The sequence below is a fragment of the Chrysemys picta genome, chromosome 1 (assembly GCF_011386835.1).
Source record: "Chrysemys picta bellii isolate R12L10 chromosome 1, ASM1138683v2, whole genome shotgun sequence".
Lineage (NCBI taxonomy): Eukaryota > Metazoa > Chordata > Testudines > Emydidae > Chrysemys > Chrysemys picta.
In genome coordinates, this window is record NC_088791.1 from 278,887,716 (window position 1) to 278,911,066 (window position 23,351).

General features: G+C 40.8%; 2 long non-coding RNA genes across 2 annotated transcripts in view; both read right to left on the reverse strand.

Moving 5' to 3' along the window:
* LOC135980846 (uncharacterized) overlaps nucleotides 1–23,351 on the reverse strand; it is an 80,055-nt gene that overhangs the window by 29,337 nt on the left and 27,367 nt on the right. The window lies entirely within an intron of this gene.
* Nucleotides 8,591–11,918, reverse strand: LOC101937239 (uncharacterized). Its single transcript, XR_256768.3, has 3 exons — nucleotides 11,625–11,918; nucleotides 10,843–10,903; nucleotides 8,591–10,731 (listed from the first exon to the last, which is right to left on the reverse strand). It is a non-coding gene; the product is annotated as an uncharacterized LOC101937239 (long non-coding RNA).

Consider the following 23,351-nt stretch of genomic DNA (forward strand, 5'->3'; position numbering starts at 1 on the left):
TTCAATTTTAAATCAGCTGCAGGATTGGAGCCTGGGTCCTTTCCTGTAAATAAGGGAATAAATGAGAGGTCTCCATCCCATTTAGAATTGTTCAGATTTTTCAACCAAAAGTTTTGCTGCCACAAAATGGAGTTTAATCAAAAATGGCATTTCCCTGCAAAAAAAGAACTTGCTTTTATTTTTATGGGATATTTTAAAATTTTGAATTGAGATTTTTGTTCCATTTCAGTTTACAAAAGCTGTGTTTTTTAAAAATTGATGTTCAACATTTGAATTTTTGGTTTTCATCCTTTCTCCTTCCCCCACCCCAGAATGTAATAAAAGCAAAAATATTCAGGCATTTTTTTCTCCACTTTTTTATTGTCTCCCTCTCTCTTTTTAATTCCCCTCCTCCACTCTAAGTTTCAAAACTTTTCCAACTCCAGTTTTGGAAGAGTTACAAAATGGTAAAAAAAAAAAATGACACTAATTTTTCCAAAAGTATTGAAAAGAAAGAAAAACAAAAAAGAATAAGGAAAGGGTGGGGGAGAGAAAAAGGTTATATTTAGTGGCCAGCACATCCCTTGCCTGCGCCACTTCCCGCAGCCTCCATTGGCCTGGGACAGCGAACCGCGGCCAGTGGGAGCCGCGATCGGCCAAATCTGCCGACGCGGCAGGTAAACGGACTGGCCCGGCCCACCAAGGTGCTTACCCTGGCAAGCCGCGTGCCAGAGGTTGCCAACTCCTGTTCTAAGGGACACTTTTAGGGAAAAGCATAGTCCATAAAACTGATCAGGTTTATTTAAAGTTTGGTTTTAATAATAAAATATACACCTTTGTCCTTAATCCAAAGACTGAGAAAATCTAAGATATAATAGTAATAATAATTTGGTTAGCCTAAAATATATATTTTTCCAGGATATTGTAGGTCTGTGTGTAGAACAGCACCTGTGATCAGAAGCAATTCATTAATATAGTTACAAATTAAAAAGGCCATAGAGCAGTTTTTAAACTAAGCTGGGGGAAAGCCACAGGTGCAGAGGAGCATGTGGAGAGATTAATAAGACTGGGACTTTTCAACTTGGAAAAGAGACGAGTAAGTGGGGATATGACAGAGGCATATAAAGTCCCGACTGGTGTGGACAAAGCAAATAAGGAAGTGTTATTTACTGCTTCTCATAACAAAAGAACTAGGAGTCACCAAATGAAATTAATAGGCAGCAGGTTTTAAACAACCGAAAGGAAGTATTTTGCCACACAATGCACAGTCAACCTGTGGAACTCCTTACCAGAGGATGTTGTGCAGGCCAAGACTATAACAGGGTTTGAAAAAGAACTAGATAAGTTCATAGAAATAGGTCCATCAATGGCTATTAGCCAGGAAGGCTAGGGATGCAAAACTATGCTCGGAAGTATCCCTAGCCTCTGTTTGCAGAAACTGGAAATGGTCAACAGAGGATAGATCACTTGATGATTACCTGTTCTGTTCATTCCCTCTGAAGCACCTGCCATTGACCAATCCTCAGAGTCTACCATAGAAGTTCTAGTACCCCAAACCAGACTGCCATTCTTACTATAAGGTCAGAGATGGGAGAAATATCAGCAGGGATACTCCTTAAGAACCAAACCCTGTTCCTACTGAAATCAATGCCAAATGGCTTCAAATAATTAGTCATGTAAGAAATTAAAGTATTTCACTTCAAAGAGAAGCTGGCAATATATGTGCATTCACTCCTTACTGCTGCTGTAGGTAGAACTAATGGGATTCATGCATATGTCTCATAATATTAACAGGAACTCTCCCTGAATAAGGTCTGCAGAATCAGGCCCATTATTAATTTTTTATTATTATTATTATTATTATTTGTTACTTGGCACAGACAGCCATTGGCCTGCAACTCTGCTTCTCTGTGGTTAAAAATTTGGTTCTTTGGAGGTGTTTCTTGAGCACCAACTGTTTTAAATGAAAGGCAACTGAAGTGATTCATGACTTTTTTATTGGAGATAAATGAGCCCTCAGTTCTTATTCACCTCAGAATGCTCTCCCCAGTTTAATGCTCTTTGCAACCTCTAAGAGGTGATATGATAGAGGTCTATAACATTATGAATGAATCATAAACACAGGAACAAGATGTGATCCAATGAAATTAATAGGCAGAAGGTTTAAAAGAAACAAAAGGAAGTACTTCTTCATACAGTATGCAGTCAACCTATGGAACTCGTTGCCAGGGCATGTTGTGCAGGCCAAAAGTAGGAAGGGGCTCAAAAAAAGAATTAGCTAAGTTCATGGAGGATAGGACCATCAATGGCTATTAGCCAGGATGGCCAGGGATGCAACCCCATGCTCCGGGTGTCCCTAGCCTCTGACTACCAGAAGGTGGGAGTGGACAACAGGGTATGTATCACTTGATTGCCTTTTCTGTTCATTCCCTCTGAAGCACCTGGCTTTGGCCACTGTGGGCAGACAAGATACTGGTCTAGATGGACCATTGGTCTGACCCAGTATGGTTGTTCTTATGTTTTATGCAATTTTTTTCCCAAGGCTCTGAGGCATATATGCACCTACGTACTTGTTTCAGAGCTCTTCCTGAATAGAAATGCTCTACTATATCAGACCTTTACCTTTAATGTATATGAGCATGAACATAATGGAAACCATTCATATACCTCAAAGGAAAGTATCCACTAAATGAAGATCATAAAAGAGTAGAAGGAAAGATAGGGCATCAGTGCATAGAACACTTTGATCTATGCAATAAAGGTACACATTTTTCTGTTTTTCCTATTTTATTTTATGATTGCTTGTGTGAGAGTAATTATATTTGTTCTGACACTTGTTAACTAACTGTGTGTCTAGTAAACACTTTATTATCATAATGAACTCACATAATTCATTAAAAAATTAATAAAAGTGAATTACACTGCCTGGTACTAAATGAATATGGGTGAACCTTAATGGTTTTGAGCATCTGTGCTCTTCAGCTAAGCACTGAAAATTCAGGTGTTTATCTGACTCATTTGAGATATACCACCTTCCTCCTCATGACTTTCCTGATGCTCATTTGGCTTCACTTACACCCCTGAACTCACAGCTCCTTATAGTAGTATGGCCTTCTTCAAACTGATTCACTCCTAAAAAGAAGAGCCATTTGGTTCATGTCAGGTAACATGAGAGATAATTTGAGACATTTTTTATGAACAGTATTCTTTTAACATTTATCATTAAGCATATGTAAATAGCTGGCCAATTAGTGCAACTATTTCTTATGTAGAAATGAAAAGGTAACACTCCTTCCTTTTGTAAGGTATGTATGACATGCCTGAGGGACTTGCACTCCGATGTACGTGTGATGACATAAGCATAAACAACAGGGTGTGATCTGAAGTCCAGTGAAGACAATAGGAGACCTTCCAATGATTCAAAGGACGTTGGATCAGTTCTGGGATTAGTCATCTTTACTGAATAGATGTAGGTTTTCAACATCCCATGCACATGCTATCTTACTCATTTATGCAGTATGAAGAAAAAGTGTGAAGTATGGTTTGAAAACGGGTATGTCTGAGAATGCCTGAGCTTAAATGTAATCCATGACATGTGCATGACCTGCTGAGTTAGACCCTGCCTTCTTTGGCCTTAATGCTGTTACTGGACAGCAATAACTTGGTAGATGTTGTGTGAAGGCTTGGGACCAATCCCGTCAGAGAGCAGAAACAATATGATGTCATGCAGGTGACCAATCACACAGTGCACACCTGAAAATTAAGAAGAGTAAATAAACAAAGCTTATAGCTACAGCAAATAGTTTGTGAGCAATCCATAAACTGAAATATCTTGAGATAAACCATTCATATATTTTCAAATAATTATAGAATCATATGCTGGAAGGGACCTTGAGAAGTCATTAAGTCCAGTCCCCTGCACTGACACAGGACCAAGTAAATCTTTCTAGACATCCCTGACAGGTGTTTGTCGAACCTGTTCTTAAAAGTATTCAGGGATGGGGATTCCATAACCTCCCTTGGAAGCCTCTTTCTGGACCTCAGATAATACCTCCTTCCTTTTTATACTGTCTGTCCTTCCTGAACAAGTTATACCCCTCTATACCAATGTTCCAGTCATGAGACGTATCCAACCAAATCTCTCTGATGCCAATTAAGTCATAATTTATCTTATGTACTAATACTTCTAATTCTTCCTGTTTATTCCCCATACTCCTTGCATTTTTGTAGAGACAAAATGTTGAACAGATCCCCCACTGATTTCCCTCGTGTTGATCCTATGATCCTATGTAATTTTCCAAAGCTCCAACCCACCCATGCCCAACATCTAATCCTCTGTTAAGGTTGCCTTTTTTATGCTCATCTGTAGGCTTTATCACCTGGCCCCTCTGGACTAATTTAAAGTTCTCCTCACTAGCTGGGTGAGTCAGTGCTCGAAGATGCTTTTCCCTTTCTTGATCAGGTGGACCCCATCACCTCACAGCAGACCTTCTTCCTGAAACACCATCCCATGGACAAGGAAGCTGAAATTCTGCTGTCAACACCATATGGACAGCCATGCATTCATCTCCAGGATGCATATTTTCCTGTCTGGGCCTTTATCCTCAACTGGGAGGATTGATGAGTACACAACCCACACCCCCAACTTCTTCCCCTCGCTCAAGGAGCTGTATAGTCCCTGATTATCTACTGAGGGTCATACCTAGCATTAATATTTGTGCCCATAAGGATGAGTAATATAGGGTAGTGGTCAAAGAGATGGATGAGCCTTGGAATCTTTTCTGTAACATCTGACATGGGCTCCAGGCAGGCAGTACACCTCCTGAAACATCATCTCAGGTAGGCAGATAGTGTTGGGATTACCTACGAGACCTTTTTTCACTTGGCTTCCTAAGAGCTCAGGTTGACTCAGCTACAGATGGATGCCTCCATCTCCCTCAGAAGTGAGTCGCTATGCCTCCTCTCTTGAGTGCAGTGGCAATGAACCTCCCAGCTTTGGGGGCAGGTGGCTTCTCTTTCTCAGCCATTTGGGTATGCTCTGTAGTAGGAAGAGGGCCTGAGACAAAAGCCCTTATATCAGAGGCCTGGTATGAGGCAGGACCTGCTCACAGAATCTGGCAAAAACAGGGCTGATATTGCAGAAATACACATTCCTAATAAGTGCTAAGCACAGGGTACTCACGCAAACACATCCTAGTATCAAGTGCTACCAGCACATCTGATATCAAGCATGGTAAAAAAAACATTCCCCAAGGATAACAGGAACATACTGACCCCTCCTAAAAGATAAGGTCAGGATGACAGTATGTAATAGAGATGTTTTGATAGAACCAACATGTACAAGGTGATGGGTAATAGCCATGTCAGGGGCCAGTGACTAACTACCGGGTATGTCAGAGGGGCAGTACTAATTTGTTTGTATCGGGATATAAAGATGTATCTCAGAGGGAGTGTCTTTGTCCAACCAAGGGGGGGACAAAAAGTCCCGCCATTCACTGAGCTGTGTCCATTTCCACAGGCATACATGTCTTAGTGTCCTTGTAGAATCTGCCAGGTACTATTACCATGCTTTGTTGACAATAAACCTGGCCTTGTGCCTTCAAACCTTAATGGATCTTGTGGTCATTGGGCGGTGCACTCGAGGTCTGCTGTGCTGGCTGTCTGCGCAGAGGTGGGGCAGCACACAAGGAGAACACACGTATGCAGCTGAACATCTAACCACATGCTCCTTATAGCCTATTGCCAGCACAACATACTGATTCTTCACCTCGAGCAACAGGGGAACTGTCCATAAAGCAGCCAGTTCTCCTTTCTTGATTAGATGCAGAGCTTCAGCAACTTGTCAATTTTATGGTAACAGGGGGGTAGACAGATGCTGCTTCTTGTTGGGTTATGGTCGCCTGAGGTGTATGAGCCAGTGGTACAGGAAGATGAAGCAGGAAACAATCATGGAGGCATAAACCAGGACCAAAATATTTGATTTCCAAAAGTTTCTGTAACTATCTCTCAGGTGATTTCAGGGGACAAGAATCCCAGTCATTGTTTCACATGGATTAATTTAACATCTATTGTCAATGAGGCTTCTGTAAGTTTATATTTAATTCTGAATAGGGCTCTTGACTCTGTATATTTCACTGAAATATATCTGGATGATACTCCAGCCCCTGTATTAGCAACAGTTGATGCCTACAAACTATTCAGTCAGCGGCGGTGATCCATTGAAGTTCAAGGATGATTGTCTTCAATAAAATGATAGCTAGTTATCACTGGTGGATCTGCAGGTGGCTAATGAGACTGTTCCAGGTTCCATAGATTTTGTCACAGTTGGGGCAGACATTTCCCAATGGAAGGGGTGGATCTGGATTTTTAAATTGGTCTGCAGCATTTTTTCTCCTTTCCTGTTTCTCCATTTCCTGTTGTCTCTGTTGGGTCTTGAAATACTGGGGTCCTTGCCACAAGGTCCTTCTCCATTTTGGTCAGTTGAGGGCTTGGGTTTCCCATGAGATTATGTCAATATTGCACTTCCTCAGGTTGGCTTTAAAGGTGTCTTTGAAATGCTTTTTTGACTGTCCCTCATCCATTGGCTTAGTTGTAAGATTACATACAACAGCTCTGTAAAACATGAAGCAAAGAAGGATCATCAGGGAGTTAGTGTGGACATTCTGCTTGCATCTAATCTACACTGCAAACAGTCTTTGCATTGCAAAACCAGATCAAGTACAGTTTGTGTATCTTGTATAGGAGAGAAAGTGAGAATGGGAATATCCTAATGCAGCACACAATCCCACCATGTGCTGATTTATAGATTTTAAGACAGAAGGGACTATTATGATAATTTAGTCTGACCTTCTGCACAAAACTGGCCATATAATTTCATACCCCCCAGTAATTCCTGATAGAGCTCTCCATTGTGGTAACACTGAAATCACTGACGCTAACTATGCTTGATGCCCTAAAAATTCAAGTAGGTGGCAAGTTTTCTGCATTATCTCATGACTGCTCACCACCATGATGACCATAGGATCTATCCCAGTTGTTTATTGTCTCAACTCTTATGGCTAGTGTGATAAATGAAGGAGGGGGGTAGCTCCCTTTTATGGACCCCCAGACAGCCAGTTAGCTATAAAATCCCTCTTGGTGGCTGTTCTCTGCTTACTTTACCTGTAAAGGGTTAAAGTCCCCCAGGTAAAGGAAAGGGTGTGGGAACCTGACCAAAAGAGCCAATGAGAAGGCTAGAACTTTTTTAAATGAAAAAAAAAAAACCGAACTTCCCCTTTCTCTCTGTTTTTTTCTCCGGGAAAGAGGGGAACAGGGAGCAGTTATGCTATGAGAAGCTTTAAGACAGATATGATCATAAATCATCAGATCATACCTAGAATTACTTATTTGGAACCCCCAAATGTGTAACTAGATGAGGAATATTTAGAAAGATGCAATTAGGTTTATTTCTGTTTATTTCTTATGGCTAATGGAGTCCTCTGTGCTAACCCCAGATGCTTTTTTTTTTGCTTGTAACCTTTAAATTAAACCCGCAAGAAAGCTATTTGGGGTGCTTAATTTTTGGAATTGCTCTTTTAAAATCTAGCAAAAGCCTAAGTTGCAGATCTATTTTATTTCTTTTTTGTTTTTAATAAACTTCACCTCTTTTTTAAGAGCAGGGTTGGATTTTTGGTGTCCTAAGAGATTTGTCCATGTTGTTTAATTAGCTAGTGCCAACAGCTAATTTCCTTTGTTTTCTTTCTCAGATCTTCGCTGGAGAGGAGGACGGGGGGGGGGGGGGTGGAGGGGCGTGGATGAAAGGGCTTGAGGATACCCCACAGGAAGGAATTCCCAAGTGCATCTTTCTGGGTTCCAAAATGGGTTTTGTATTTGAGTGGTGGCAGCGTTTACCAACTCAAGGTCAGAGAAAAGATGTAACCTTGGGAGTTTAATACAAGCCTAGAGTGGCAAGTATTAATTTTTTTAATCCTTGTGGGTCCCCACTTTCTGCAATCAAAGTGTCAGAGTGGGGAATCAGCCTTGACAGCTAGTAGCACTCTTGATCTAATGTTTAGATGATAACTAAATGGTAACCATCTCCATTCCTATGTAACTGAAGCATTATCTTCTTCAGTGTGAGAATGGGGCAAGATGCCTGTTTTAACAATCTTCTCTTAGACACTGATGGAACAAGAACATTTCCACAGGATTATAAAGGAGAAAAAAATTGGTCAAACCACTGCATCAATAGTTTGGCGGGAATTTATAACAACCTTTAGTTATCCAATATATGTATGGCTCCCATGCAGCTTCTTTCCTGGTTTGGTCTACATGTGCCAGCTAGGATTACAGATTAATAAAAGGGAAGTTGACTAAAGGATAGAGATGGGAATCTCTGGCTGAGGCTACTCAGTTGTGCCATAATTAAAAAAAAAACAGTAGGGAAGGCAAATACAAGTTTGTCTCCCTCCACCAAAATATCCACGATTTTTTTCATCAGCAGGTGGAAGATAGCTTGGTTAATCCTGGCTTCATCTGCCTGACACTGATTCAAATTCCTTTTATTGTAACAAAATAGCTAGCTATTTTGGAAAAAAAATCACTTTGATTTGGACAAAACTCTCTGCGTACATGTTTCAATCCAAAAATTGAAAGTAATGGGTGATGATCAATCAGGAAAGTAAAATTTCTAATGTAGAGAGAAGTTTGGAACTTTCGGATTCCAAAGATAATGTGATGAGCCTCTCAGTCATTTGCATAGTTCTTTTTAGGAATAGAAAGTGTTCGTGATGGTTTCTCCATACCATTAAGAAAACATAGGAAAGAACTGTACCTACTCCATATGGTGAAGCATCACAAGCCAATTGCAGTGGTAGCAAAGCATCAAAATGCATAAGAACTTCAGCTAATGTCAACAGTTTTTGCTTCCTTAAATGCACCCTCACATTCTTTAGTCCATTTCCATTTTTTTCTTTGCTTGAAACAGTTCATGTAAAAAGGTGCCAGTACTGTCACCAGATTAGGCAGAAATTTACCATCGTAATTAAGCAGTGCTAAGAATTCATGTAATGGTGATATTTCTGGTGGTAGTGTTTGAAGAACCACCTTCTCTTTCTCTGGTGATTTCTTTAAACTTGTGGCATCAACTACATGTCCAAGATATTTAACTGATAGTTTGAAAAATTAACATTTGTCTCAAGGTACTCTCAGACCGTGGTCTTCCAAAAGTTGCAAGGCAGCAAATTTCTAAGATAATCCTTTTGATCCTTTCCTGTAACAAGTGTGTCATCCAAATAGAACTGAATTCCATGCAGTCCCTTCAGAATCTCATTGTGTCTTTCTGGAACAGAGCAGGTGCCAACGTGATACCAAAAATGCAAGCTGTTGCAATAAAATAAGCCTTTTTGAGTGTTGATTGTGAGATATTTGCAACGTGCTCCATTTGTAGATATGCACTGAGCAAATCCAATTTACTAAAACACTGTCTACCACTAGGAGTAGCAAGCAAATCTTCAGTACATGGTAGTGAATACTGGTCTGCACATAAAACTGAATTCAGTGTTACTCTGAAATCTCCACAGATTCAGAGTCAGCCATCCTTCTATGATGGGTGTAGCTCACTCGCTGCATGAAACTGGTGACAAGACTCCAATGTTCACTAAACAGTCCAAATCAGCTTCCAGTAGAGGCTTCAGAGTGTAAGGCACAACTCTGGGCTTGCAATATTTTGGCTGACTGTCAGACTGTCATGATCACCTTCATCTCAGTCTAATTCACCTTGAGCTTTTCAAGCCAAGATCTGCCAGATAATAGAGAATTTTTTTCTTCAATCACATACAAGAGCAAAATCACTTATTGTCCATCTAGCTGCACTTTCACCTGGAATAGTCCTTTTGGGACTAATTTTTCTCTGGTATAAATCTTCAATGTCATGGATAATTTTTCCAGGGGAACTTGTGGCAACGTCCGGTAGATGCAGAAATCATTGAAACAGCTGGTCTTGTATCAAGATCCATTCTTGTAGGAACTCTTTTGATCAACAGTGTAATCCAAATTCCATCTCTGACTCCAGCTTCTGCTAACATGTATAGTGCTAGGTCTTGGTCAGTGTCACTAGAGCGCGGGTCTTTTTTCTACATCATAAATTCCTAACTTGAATCCCTTCTTAATTTCAGTCTTCATACATGTATTCTTGGATGTATAGTTATTCTGTGCTGCTGATAACTGAACTGTGCAGTCATGACAATGTGTGCTTTCTTCTGGCACTTTCATTAAATAACCTGATGTGCTCAGCAATCCTTCTCAGAGTGTGCAGTTTGTGCAAAATGGCCACAAAGAAATTCCTTACATTCCTGTGGTTCTCTGTCTTGCTGATGCAGGAGGTGAACTTGTCGCTTCACATTAAATTCCAGAGTCTTTCTCTGCTGTCTCCATTGCAACTGCTACTTCAGTAGCCTTCTTGAATGTAAGCACTAATACTGTCAGTAACTTCTTCCAGACCTCATCATTATATAATCCAGAGACTAACTGGTTATGCATGGCATCAATTAATGTTTGTCCAAACTGACAATGTTCTGACAACTTCTTTAAGGCAGCAAAAAACTGTGCTACTGATCCTCCAGTTTCCTGATATAACTGATGGAACAAATATCATCTGTAGGGTAGGAGAAAAACATGCCTGCATTTCTGCAGTAATTGTGGCATATGTAGCAGTTCCAGGCACAGTTGGAGAAAGTAGGTCACTCAGCAGTCTGCATGCCTTTGGATCTGTCACTGTGAGAAAGGTTGAAACTCAGTGTCCACCTGGAATGGTGTTGCAGGGTACAAATTACTCAGAACATTTGAGGTACACCATCCATGATCCACAGTTTTCATCAAACTCACCAACATTGTTCACAAAACGAGTCATTTCTTTGTTCTGTTGGACTTCATGTCTCCTGGACACCTTTTCCAAAGGGAAATTATTATTATTTATTAGTAGTAGTAGTACACAGTAAAAACAACAATATCTGCTTCTGATTGCCAGCTGTTGGCTGTGTGCTTACATACTCCTTGGGTTGTACTTGGTCTCTCTCTTCTGGCTACGGACCCTCAGTGCACATTAAGCTGTTTGCCTGCCTGCTTGCACGAGGTAATTCAAGATGACCGCTTACTTCCTCTTCACTGCTCTGTTTGAACAGTTGGAATAGTAATTGCAGAACATTTATTCTTATTTCTAACATTACTTGCTTACTTCCCTTTTTTTATCTGGCTAGTTCCTACTGTTCCAGGAGCAAAAGCAGCAGTCTGTCACCTTGTGCCTCTAGGTCAGGGATCAGCAACCTTTCGCATGCGGTTCGCCAGGGTCGGTTTGTTTACCTGCCGCCTCCGCAGGTTCGACCGATTGTGGCTCCCACTGGCTGCGGTTCGCCGTCCCAGGCCAATGAGGGCTGCAGGAAGTGGTGGCCAGCACATCCCTCAGCCTGTGCTGCTTCCTGCAGCCCACATTGGGCTGGGATGGTGAACCGTGGCCAGTGGGAGCCGCGATCGGGTGAACCTGTGGACGCGGCAGGTAAACAAACCGGCCTGGCCCGCCAATGTGCTTACCCTGGTGAGCCGCGTGCCAAAGGTTGCCGATCCCTGCTCTAGGTGAACTTAAACCCCTTTTAATGGCATTATTTGCTTACTTTTTCTTCTTCTTGGTCAGGCAGAAGCAGAACTGGACACGCCAGGGATATAAATTCCTCATAGCTATATGTTATGTTTCTGGAACCAGCAGAGAAGAAGATAAACAGATGCAGAGGGAGCTGATAGAAACACTGATGTCTGCTGTTGTGGCTTTACTGTTTCAGCTGCATAACTGAAAGGAACAGGAAAATGAGGCTTTGCACTGTGGGGATGGGGGTGAAGAACTGAGCCCCTTGAACATTTAAAGGGACAGGATATCACATATTGCAGTGGTACATAGAATTATCAGAAGAGACTCGGTGGCAAAGCCCGTAAGCAGGAATCGTCTATATTGGCAAATTAAAGTGTTGCAGAATAGGATAATTTATTAATCTCAGATCTGCTCTCAACTCATTTAGTCTATGAAAAGAAATAATCTAAATATGGGATTTTAAAAGCACTTAACTTAGGAGATAAAGCCCCACTCAAAGTCAATGAGACTTGAGCCTAAGTAATTTAGGTGCTTTTGAAAATCCCACCATACTCCTTCAGTAACTTCTTAGCAATGTAACAAATACTAAAGCAGTAATAAGCGACAAAGAGTCCTGTGGCACCTTATGGACTAACAGAAGTATTGGAGCATAAGCTTTCGTGGGTGAATACCCACTTCATCAGATGAGCACAAAGTGGGTATTCACCCATGAAAGCTTATGCTCCAATACTTCTATTAGTCTATACGGTGCCACAGGACTCTTTGTCGCTTTTTACAGATCCAGACTAACACGGCTACCCCTCCGATACTAAAGCAGTAATGTTTAGCATTTAAGACTGAATTTATCAAGTGGATTGAGTGATAATCTCTGAATATTCTAGGTCTGGAGGTACCTAGAAACATTTATGATAGTTTCTATGATTTGAACTATATAAGAGTGGAGTAAAACTATTTATTTTTAGCTTATTTAGCAAAATGGTTTCTCTGTCAGCCATGAAATATGATTAGGAGGTTTCTTGATAAATGAAAAGACCCAGTTACTTAAAGCATAAATATGCTTATAGTGAAGGAAATTGTAAATGCATGAGCACCCATGGTTACTATCTCATTTGGTACTATTTATGGGAATATTGTGTTGTCCGGGCTCAATGATAAGTGAATGCTGAAAAGCTGCCACTCTGTCCAGTCTGACTATATTAATCTTGGATTAAGGACTATATTAATACTTTTATACTCATCTCAGCAAAAATGAGAAGCATGTCCTCTGCAGTATGAATACTTGAACAGATAGGTAGGAATTTGAAAGCATATTGACATAAATGTGAAAGAGAAAGTGAAAAATGGATCCCCACAGAGCAGGGTATGATCAGAAAAGAGCAGCTGAATAAGTTTTTCAGTTTGATCATGGAAACAACAACAGAGCTATAAAATACTTTAAAAAACCCACAGTTGATATGGGTTAAGAAATTAGTACATTATGTCATAGAATCATAGAAGATAAGGGTTGGAAGCGACCTCAGGAGGTCATCTAGTCCAACTGCCTGCTAAAAGCAGGACCAACCCCAACTAAGTCATCCCAGCCAGGGCTTTGTCAAGCCAGGACTTAAAAACCTCTGAGGATGGAGATTCCACTACTTCCCTAAGTAACTCATTGCAGTGCTTCACTACCCTCCTAGTGAAATAGTTTTTTCCTAATATCCAACCTAGACTTCCCCCACTGCAACTTGAGACCATTACTCCTTGTTCTGTCATCTGCCACCACTGACAACAGCCTAGGTCTATCGTCTTTGGAATCCCGGTTCATGTAGTTGAAGGCTGCTAGCAAATCCCTCCTCACTCTTCTCTTCTGCAGACTAAATAAGCCCAGGTATCTCAGCCTCTCCTCATAAGTCATGTACCCCAGCCCCCTAATCATTTTTGTTGCCCTTGTGGCTCACTCATATCACAAGTTTGTTTTTCCTGTCAGTGTGAGAAATTATTTATTGTCCAGTTAAAAACAGAGAAACTTTAATAAAAAAAGTAAGTCTAATGATTGTGCAATGCCCAGAAAAAAGGGAACTACTTATGAAAATCAAGCTGGAATGATGGGAAACGATCCCATAGTTGGGACCCTCTTTCCAGATAGTGCCATGATATCCTCTCACACTGAGGATACCTTTCCAGGGGAGGAACCCCTTGTTATTAGGAAGAGTCAAGTACAAGTAATGGGGGATTGATTATTAGAAATATAGATCATTGGATTTGTGTTGAATGGGAGAACCACATCGTGAATTTCCTGCCATGTGCGAAGTTTGTACACCCGTCGAGACATCTACACAGAGTTGTGTGCAGTGCTGGGGAGGAGCTAGTGGTCATGGTACACATAGTTACCAATTACATAGGGAAAGGTAGGAGAGAGATCCTGGAGGCCAAAGCCAATTAGGTCTCCAGATAAGAGATTAAAGTCCAGGACCTCCAAGGTAGCATTCTCTGAAATGCTTCCAGTTCCACGTGCAGAGTCAATTAGATAGGGAGAATTGCAGGGTCTCAATGACTGGATGAAGTGGTGTTTGGGGGAGGCATTTAGATTTATTATGAATTGGGAAGCTTTTCGGAAAGGAGAAGCCTATACAAGAGGGGTCGGCAACCTCTGGCACGCGGCTCGTCAGGGTAAGCACCCAGTTTGTTTACCTGCTGCATCCACAGGTTCAGCCGATCACGGCTTCCACTGGCTGCGGTTCGCCTCTCCAGGCCAATGGGGGCGGTGTGAAGCCGCGGCCAGCACATCCCTCGGCCTGCGCCACTTCCCTTGCTGCAGTTTAAACCCATTATTTCTTCTCCTTATCTTCTGAGGACAACAATTTATCATTCTCCTCTTTATAACAACCTTTTATATACCTTAAAACTGTTCTTATGTCCCCCCTCAGTCTTCTCTTCTCCAAACGAAACAAATTATTTTCTTTTTTTTCCAATCTTTCCTTACAGGTCATGTTTTCTAGACTTTTAATTGTTGTTGCTGTTCTAGACTTTCTCCAGTTTTTCCACATCTTTCCAGAAGTGTGGTGCCCAGAACTGGACACAATACGGATGAGGCCTTATCAATACTGAGTAGAGTGTTAAAATTACTTCTGACATTTTACTTACAACACTCCTGCTAAGAGATCCCAGAATGATGTTCACTTTTTTACAACAGAATGACATTGGTGACTCATTTAGTTTGTGATTCACTGTAACCCCTAGATCAGGGTTCGGCAACCTTTGGCACGCGGCCCGCCAGGGTAAGTACTGCACTCTGAGTACAGTTTCCCAACCAGTTTCCCAGTTTATAGTAGGTTTTTCTAGGCTAAATTTCCCTTTTGTGCTTATGAGAAGGTCATGTGAGACAGTATCAGAAGTATTACTAAAGTCTAGATATATGACATCTAGTCGTTCCAATCAATTAACAAGTCTTGTTATCCTGTCAAATTCATGTTGACTGTTAGAACATAATAAGGTGATAAGTAAGTTCTTACAAATTGATTGTTTGATTATTTCCCTCATACCACAAAACCAGCCTTATGAAATACCAACTTTTATGTCTAGCCACCATCAAACTGAACACAAACAGTTCTATTGTGAAATGTTTGAACTAAGCAATTATATCAATTGTAACTAAAGGAGAAGTTAAAGAAAGCAAACATTTTTTGACAGTACTTCAAAGGTACACAAAAGTGTTAATCACAATCCTGGATTAAAATAAAAGATCTGCACTAGCTGAAAGACAATCTGTATGATATCTGTATGAAAAAAAGATATGTGGGCTTCACACAAAACAAACAAGATTTAGAAGGAAATCCATACAAATCCAAAATATAGGAGCTGATAAATGTTGACATTAATATTCATATCAAATTGTATTTTCAAAAATAATAACCCGAGCAAAGGCAAAAACAATGTTCTGTATTAAACAATCTTTGTCACCATAGATACATGCACTAATTTTTATTTGACAATTGGAAGATAGCCTTGCCAAATAATCTTGATAGGCACCATGGGAAATCTATATGCAAAAATTTGCATATCTTGGTGCCCAGTTACCATCTAAAACTCTGTTGCTATTCGTCTACCAAAATTGTAATAGGTAATGTGATCTGCTTCGACTAGTGGGCTTTGAAATAAACATCTGTGTTTTCCATTACTAAGTTGACCCTGGGCAATACATTCAAACCTAAAGTTTCAAGTGCCTACCAATGGACTTTAATAGGACTGGCAGCCTCCGTTCTTCTGAAAATCAGGCTATAGGTATCTCAGATTGAACACCCAAGAACTGAGACATCCTAAAATTAGTGGACACTGCTGAAAATTTGAGCCTTGAACTCCCTATGCCTCAGTTTCAGCAGTATAAAAAGAGCATGATTTTTATGACATGCATATGATTATTTATAACACAGTGAGGCCCCAAATATGCTAGGTGCTGTACAGACAAATCTGAAAAGATAGTCCCTGCCTCAAGAACTTAAAATTTACTTAGCTCAGTGAGGTTGGTTATTAGGGTTGTAAAATATTTCAAGATTCTTGAATACCAGGTAATATACAAATTTAAAATCTATTATGAGTAGTTGTATCCCTCTATTTCTCTCCATTATTCATTAATATGACATTTCATCTACTTTTTTCTCCTTAGTTATAATCCTCTAGTTTCCTATTATATATTTTACAGTTCTTTCTATGGTGTTCCTTGCTCTTAGCTCCCAAGCTTCAAATGCAATACTGTATTTAATCACTTATATTATTTACTGTGCTTTCATATCTCTTCACGCTGCAAAACTGGGAGAACATGCTTAAGTCGTGGAATCTAGGGAATACAGATACAGAAAGCTATGAATTCAAATCCCATTAATGCATCACACAACTGCTATATTATTCCTTGTGGTGCTCCCCACACACATAAGAAGAGTATGGAACAAGACCCAGTACATAAATCCAGGGCTGCCCAGAGGATTCAGGGGACCTGGGGCAAAGCAATTTCGGGGGCCCCTTCCATTAAAAAAAAAGTTGCAATACTATAGAATACTATATTCTCGTGGGTGGCCCTGCGGGGCCCGGGGCCTGGGAGACAAATTGTCCCATTTGTCCCCCCTCGGGCGGCCCTGCATAAATCCTAACCCAGTAGATAGTCTTACGTAGGCTCAAAGAAAGATGACCGTGGGTGGTGAGGGACAGTACAAACCAGGGAATCCTTCTGGGACGCTCACTATGCATAAGCCTGATATTCAGGAACAACAACGGTGCTGTACAAAATGTGTTTCTAAGATATTACAAAGGGATAACAGTTCCATGAAACTATTGTATTATAGTACGTAACATCTGTCTATGTATAAGGCTCCCATTATCATAGTATCTGAGTGCCTCACAATCTTTAATGCATTTATCCTCACAATACCCAAGAGGTAGGGAAGTATTATTATCCCCATTTTACAGATGGAGAAGTGAGGCAGAAAACGACTACATGATTTGTCCATGGTCACACAGGAAGTCTGTGGTGGAGCAGGAAAGTGAATGCTGGTTTCCAGAATCTCAGTTTAATGCCCTAACACTGGACCATCTTTCTTCTCTAGTTATTAAGATTTAGAATAAAAGTAGAGTTTGTTTTTAGGTTGTGGGTTTTTTCTTTCGATAAATAATTATGGTTGTTGAAATATTTTTCAGAGATTTATATTTTCTAATTTAGCCTGGAAACTATTTTGAAAAAGCTCTGTTTGTTGTTATATTTTGTATTTAAAATGAAATTACACTATTCCTTAAGCAAGATCACTCCTTCAGAGATTTCACTTCCAATTCAACTTTCACTCTAAAAGCTGTGAAGCCAAGCTGTAACATTCTTGCAGCAGATTTGTTTCACAGTCTGGGAATTCTCTGTACAAGTTTCAGATGATATTTGGCACACACACACACACACACAAAAAATCAGATGTCTCTAACATCTGTGAAAAAAATCTTTCCTTCCCATTGGGTAGGTTGTTTTAACTTTTTATTAAAGCACTAAGAGGAGACAGGGAACATAGATTTGACTAGTATGACTTGGAACTTCCTCCGGTTCATAGCAGTGCATTCTCACAATCTGACAATGTAATTTTTAGATAATACTTATAGTTCACACCTTTCTCCCCTTTCCCTCTTCCCATTAAATTCTTCGTATATGATATGGTCATAATAACAAGAAATTCTGATTTATATGGCCCAAGGGCAGAAGGTAGACCACGAAACATGAATTTTCATAATTTCTGCAGCACACTAGAGCATCTGTTTACTTTTTTCCATAGCAGTTTTAATTGAGAGTTAGAAACAGAATGGAGTCTAGTTTAGATTACTTAAGTAAAACTGAGAGAAAAACTTACAATTTTTTTTGGCTCCCATGGGCTTCAACAAACTTTTTCCATTGGTTTCAGTTTGAGTGGTTTCATGTCCCTTGAGTTTTGCTTTAATAATTCTAGTTTGTTCAAATGCAATATGGGGAAGGTGAAACACAAAATGAAACTGAGTTTTAATAAGCATTGTAGATTGCTTATGAGCTCTCTAATGTTTGTTCATTCATCCCAGCACCAAATGAGCAGCTATCACAAGTTTCATTACTTAAACTAAAGAATCCTAAAAGTACAAAAAGTCGGTCTTGAAGAGTTTGCACCTATTCAGAGACAACAAAAAGTTTCACTCTGAGTTATGGTGAAAGTTTCGCCAACCCCAAGAGTTTCCACCACTTTGGCCTTTTTTATTTTTTATTTTCTTTTACATTTAAATCTGAAACTAGTTAAGTTTCACATGCTTTGAGCCTGTGTGCAAAAAGTTCACACAGGTTTAGGTATGGATTTAGTTTGTATGAATATCATTACTAAATCATTTCAGCTAAATAAATCACTTATATTTAAAGCCCTACCAAATTCACAGTCCATTTTAATAAATTTCATGGTAATAGCATTTTAAAAATCTTGAAATTCACAGTTTTATATCTTTAAATCTTAAATTTCACAGTGTTGTAACAAATCATGAATATGTATTTTAAAATGGCAAAATATAAACATGTAAAGCCCTTTAGTTAACAAAAGCAGGCGAAAAAAAGTTCTGATTACAAATGTCATTAATTGTCTGACAGTAACTCAAACTATTGTGAAAAGCTGAGCATTAAAAGATCATCCTCTTTACATACTGAAGACAGTGGTTAGGTGTGACCATGGAGCATCCTGCAACTGTGCCTTTCTTCATTCCCTATCTCTTCTCTGAAAACACCTGTCCGTGTTTTACTCCTGGGGGAATTCTGCACTACAGCGTGTTGCATATTTAATGAGCCCTGCAGATTTCTATTGTTTTGCGCAGAAAAAGCGTCTGCAAAAATGTTGCTGCAGTTCTGCCTTTTGCCCACCAGAGGGTGGTGTGGCAATAGGACAAAGTTGCAGCTCCTCACCAGGGAGGGAAGAGAAATAGTTGCCTTCCCAGTGCTTGTCAGCCAGATCAGGAGACAGGGGCTGTGGGGTGCTGGGGGAGAGGAGTGTCAGACAGGGGCTCATAAGGGCTAGTGGGGGGAAGATAAACTGGGGCAGGGGCTGAATGGGAGTGGAGGCACAGGGCCACAGGAGGAGGGAGGTGCTGGGGGCATGGGGAGGAGGTGCAGAGCTACATAGGGAAGGGGGTGGCTGGGTGCAGGTACAGAGACACAGTGATGGGGGCAGGAGTGCAGAGCTACATAGGGACAGGGGGTGGCTGGGTGAGGACACAGAGATATGGGGACAGGGGCAGATGTGCCTGACTGAATGGGAGAGGCTAGGGGTCAGCCAAGGTCTATATGGAGGAAGTTCCCTAACAATCCCTTTCTGCCCCCCCCACCTCCAAAAAACCCCAAACACCGCCTTTTCCATACTTTTCCCACCCATACCCAACAGCCCTCCAAATTCACATCTAGGCTCCTTCCCAGCAATTTTATTCCCTCTCCCTCAGCTCTTCCGTTAACCCCGAATCCCCCAAGCCTTTGCACTGCTTCTGAGGGGTGAGGAAATATGGTTCTGTATTGTAGTTTAAATGAATTATTACTCAGAGTTCTGCATTAATATGCCTAGTAAGGAATCGATTTGTCAAAAATTTGTTGTCCGTATTGTTACAGACATACTTGCTGACAGGTATTTTGAAATAAATAACCAAAAATAATTAAAAACAGTTGTGATTATATTGTGTTATTTTGACAAATAAAATATGCAGAATTTTAAGATATTGTGCACAGCATTTTTAATTTTTTGGCGCAGAATTCTACCAGGAGTAGTGTGTAGACACAGTTGTCTCTGCATCCATTGGGTTCATTGGAATTGTCAGAGAGTGGCCGAGCTAGCCTTGTGAAGTCGGGGATTCTGCCTCCCACTGAGTTCCAAAACTGTAGCAAAGGCAACATACAGTCCGCTTCTTTCACAATATTTTTGTAAGCAGGGATCTCCAGCCTACAATTCTCGTCAAAGCCAGGAATTGCATTGAGGTTAAATCCACCATCAACAAGTGCATTTGTGCAGGGTCAAAAATATGCACAGCTTTTAGGAACCCTGCTGCAAGTTGTTGAACTTTTGAGTGTTTTTTTCTGAATCGCTTCACTTTACCCCATAACAGTAATATTGTCTGAGCTTTTTTGCCATGCAAAAAAACACCTGCTGAGCACTGGCATTTAACTCAGTGTTGTCAGAGTGATTTTTGTTTGACTGCACTTCAGTCCAGAACAGTACATCCATTACTCTGTTATAAACTTTGTGGATTGTGACATCTCGAGATTCCAACAAAGTGATTAAGTCCATCGGTCCTGTGTCATTCTTGGCAACAGACTGAACTTCCTCGTTTAGCTGAGAATCATTTTGAAGGGTTGAAAGGTCTGTTAAAACTTGCGTTTTCAGTGTCAGTGTGAGCTCTTCTGAGACAAACTGAGTAGTACTTCGGATGAGCTGCATAGTATTGTGCAACCTGAAACCATGAATTCCAATGAGTAACTACTGGCTCTGGGGGAAGTGCAATTTTTTGTTCCCGGATTTCAGTCATTTCAGTTGCATTTGCAATGTTCTGCCTGTGTCGAGGTTTGCAACTAGGGCAGCGTTTAAAAAATCATTTTATGTGGCTGATCAGTTTATCAACTTTACCAAACTTGCATCTGCACAGCTTACTGACAAGAGAAATTACATGTGCATTACATGTAATATGGACAACATTTCACACTCGACATTGGAGAACAGATTTGAAGGATTTCATCATGTAAGTTGCCTTGTTGCTTATGATAGCAGATAGTTTGTTAAAGTCTGCACCGTATTTTGAAATGGTTTTAATTTATCATTTGAGAAATTGTGCTGTAGTTAACAGCATCAAAGGCCTGGTCTGCACTGGGGGAGGGGGGAAATCGATCTAAGTTATGCAACTTCAGCTACGTGAATAACGTAGCTGAAGTCGACGTACTTAGATCTACTTACCACGGTGTCTTCTCTGTGGTAAGTTGATGGTTGACACTCTTCCGTTGACTCCGCCTGTGCCTCTTGCCCTGGAGTACCGGAGTCGACGGGAGAGCGCTCGGCAGTCTATTTATCGCGTCTAGACTAGACGCAATAAATTGACCCCCGCTGGATCGATCACTGCCCGTTGATCCAGTGGGTAATGTAGACAAGCCCTCTGTGAATGTAGCTGGTAAGCATTGTTGTTAGCTTTCCTGTCTGTACATCTTCAGCCTTGTCAGAACTCTCAACTGTCACCTCTTTCAGGCAGACACCTGCATCTCTCCCCATCCAGGCTAGTAATTTAGGCTTGAAGTCCTTCTGTATCTCATTGTGATTTACTCAGCAGGTTTGACTTATGTCCAGTATCTGTGGGTATCCTTTCTCTAAGGGCTACAATAATTTGTACCAGTTACCAACCGGCCCTCACAAAGCAAAATACATTTATTCTTAGAGTACAAGCATTAGAGAGAAAACATAAAACACAATAAAAGGTCCTGTATTAGTGCTAAAAGCTCACCAGAGGCCACCCATCAGTCCTAGGGGGCCCTAATAAGCTAAAATCTTTCCAACCCTTTTGCAAGGGTTGGGGTCCCCATTTGAAAAGAAGGTCCTGTCTGTTTGCTGAATCAAAAGAAGGCCCTATGTCAGTTTAAATTCAAACTTAATATACCAAAATCCCTTTGTCTGGTAGCCTCTGGAAAACCCAGTTTGAACCAGTAAATGTAAGCATCTCCAGGGGGTGGTACCTCTCTGGAGCTGTTTAAAAACATAGTGATTCCTCTTGATCACCACTTCACTGTATTTGATTCCTGGACAAGCTGTGGTAACTCTCCCCACCCCTTTGAGCTGCATACAACCCCTGCCCACAGTGATATTTAAACCATTCATAAACTCAGCACAATATGGTCCCTGAAGATATCGCATGGGGTTGCAAAATCTGTCACACCAACTGTCCCTATATGTTGAAACATCCGTTGGAGCACGTTGCCACTGCTTCAGAAGCAGCTACCATACACCACAGGCCCAATGTAGAAAAACAGAGGAGGAAACCTTAAAATGGAAGCACACTGCACCTCTATGCCCTGTACACATCCAAATCATGTCAGGGCCGGGAACACTCCTCTGCATCGAAGAACTCAAACCTGCTCCCCGATAATGCCTCCCCCAACTACCATTCCCCTCTATCCTGCCCAAGCATAAGCCATCTCATGGGGATCGGTTTCCTCATTTCTCATGAGGTTTTGTTCTGCTCTCCTTCCCCCCCCCCCAGGAAGGTTAAAAACTATGTGACAAACAAGCAGAAGGGAAAGGTTTTGGGGGGAAAGAATTACTCCTTCTGTATCCTCAGCATCCTATGGGCAGACATAAGAAAGAGGAAAATCATCCAACCACAGTGAAAAATGAGGCCTTTTTTTTTTTTTTAAATGGAGATATCCTGTCTCCTAGAAGTGGAAGGGACCTTGAAAGGTCATTGAGTCCAGCCCCCTACCTTCACTAGCAGGACCAAGTACTGATTTTACTCCAGCTCCCTAAGTGGCCCCTTCAAGGATTGGGCTCACAATCCTGGGGTTAGCAGGCCAATGCTCAAACCACTGAGCTATCCCTCTCCCCCCAAGGCCCTAGGTTGCAGCAGTTTCCAAGCTACCTTTCCCTGGCTTGTGGGAGCTCAGCTCCCTCAAAGCTCCTCCCCCTCTGCTGCTGAGAGGAGGACTTGTCAGGCAGGGGAATCTGAAGTAAAAGATTAGACAGACAGACTAATCTACTTTAATCATTGTAATGCTGCTTCTCACCTATTTCCAGAGGTACCCATAATAAATTTTAACAGTGGGTTATCCCTTTCTTCCAAAAATATGTTTCCTAATTATAGTAACTATGTAGACATGTATATTTTTTCTGTTATACGCTTATTAATTCATTATATTTTCCCCATTATTTCATAATGAAGTTTCATTATACAGTGAGCTTTGGCTGAGGACCTCCACAACTGCCCTAGGAGCCACAAGCATTCAGTGATTAGTCAGACATACTGTGACTTGGTAAGTAAATTCCTCCTGTCATCAGTCTGGTGACAGGAAGGATGAAGATAGTGACAGTTGGCAAGGGAGACAAAGAGACTAAGTTGCAAGTGGCAGGCAGTTTAATTTCACATACCTATACTGTATGATAAAAATGTCATTAATAATTCTATTCATATCATTATTTGCACATTTTAAAATTCATAGGATTTATTTCTTTAAATTACACTTTATCATGAACATCAGAACAAAAGTGGAGCTGAACTTGCATGTTAT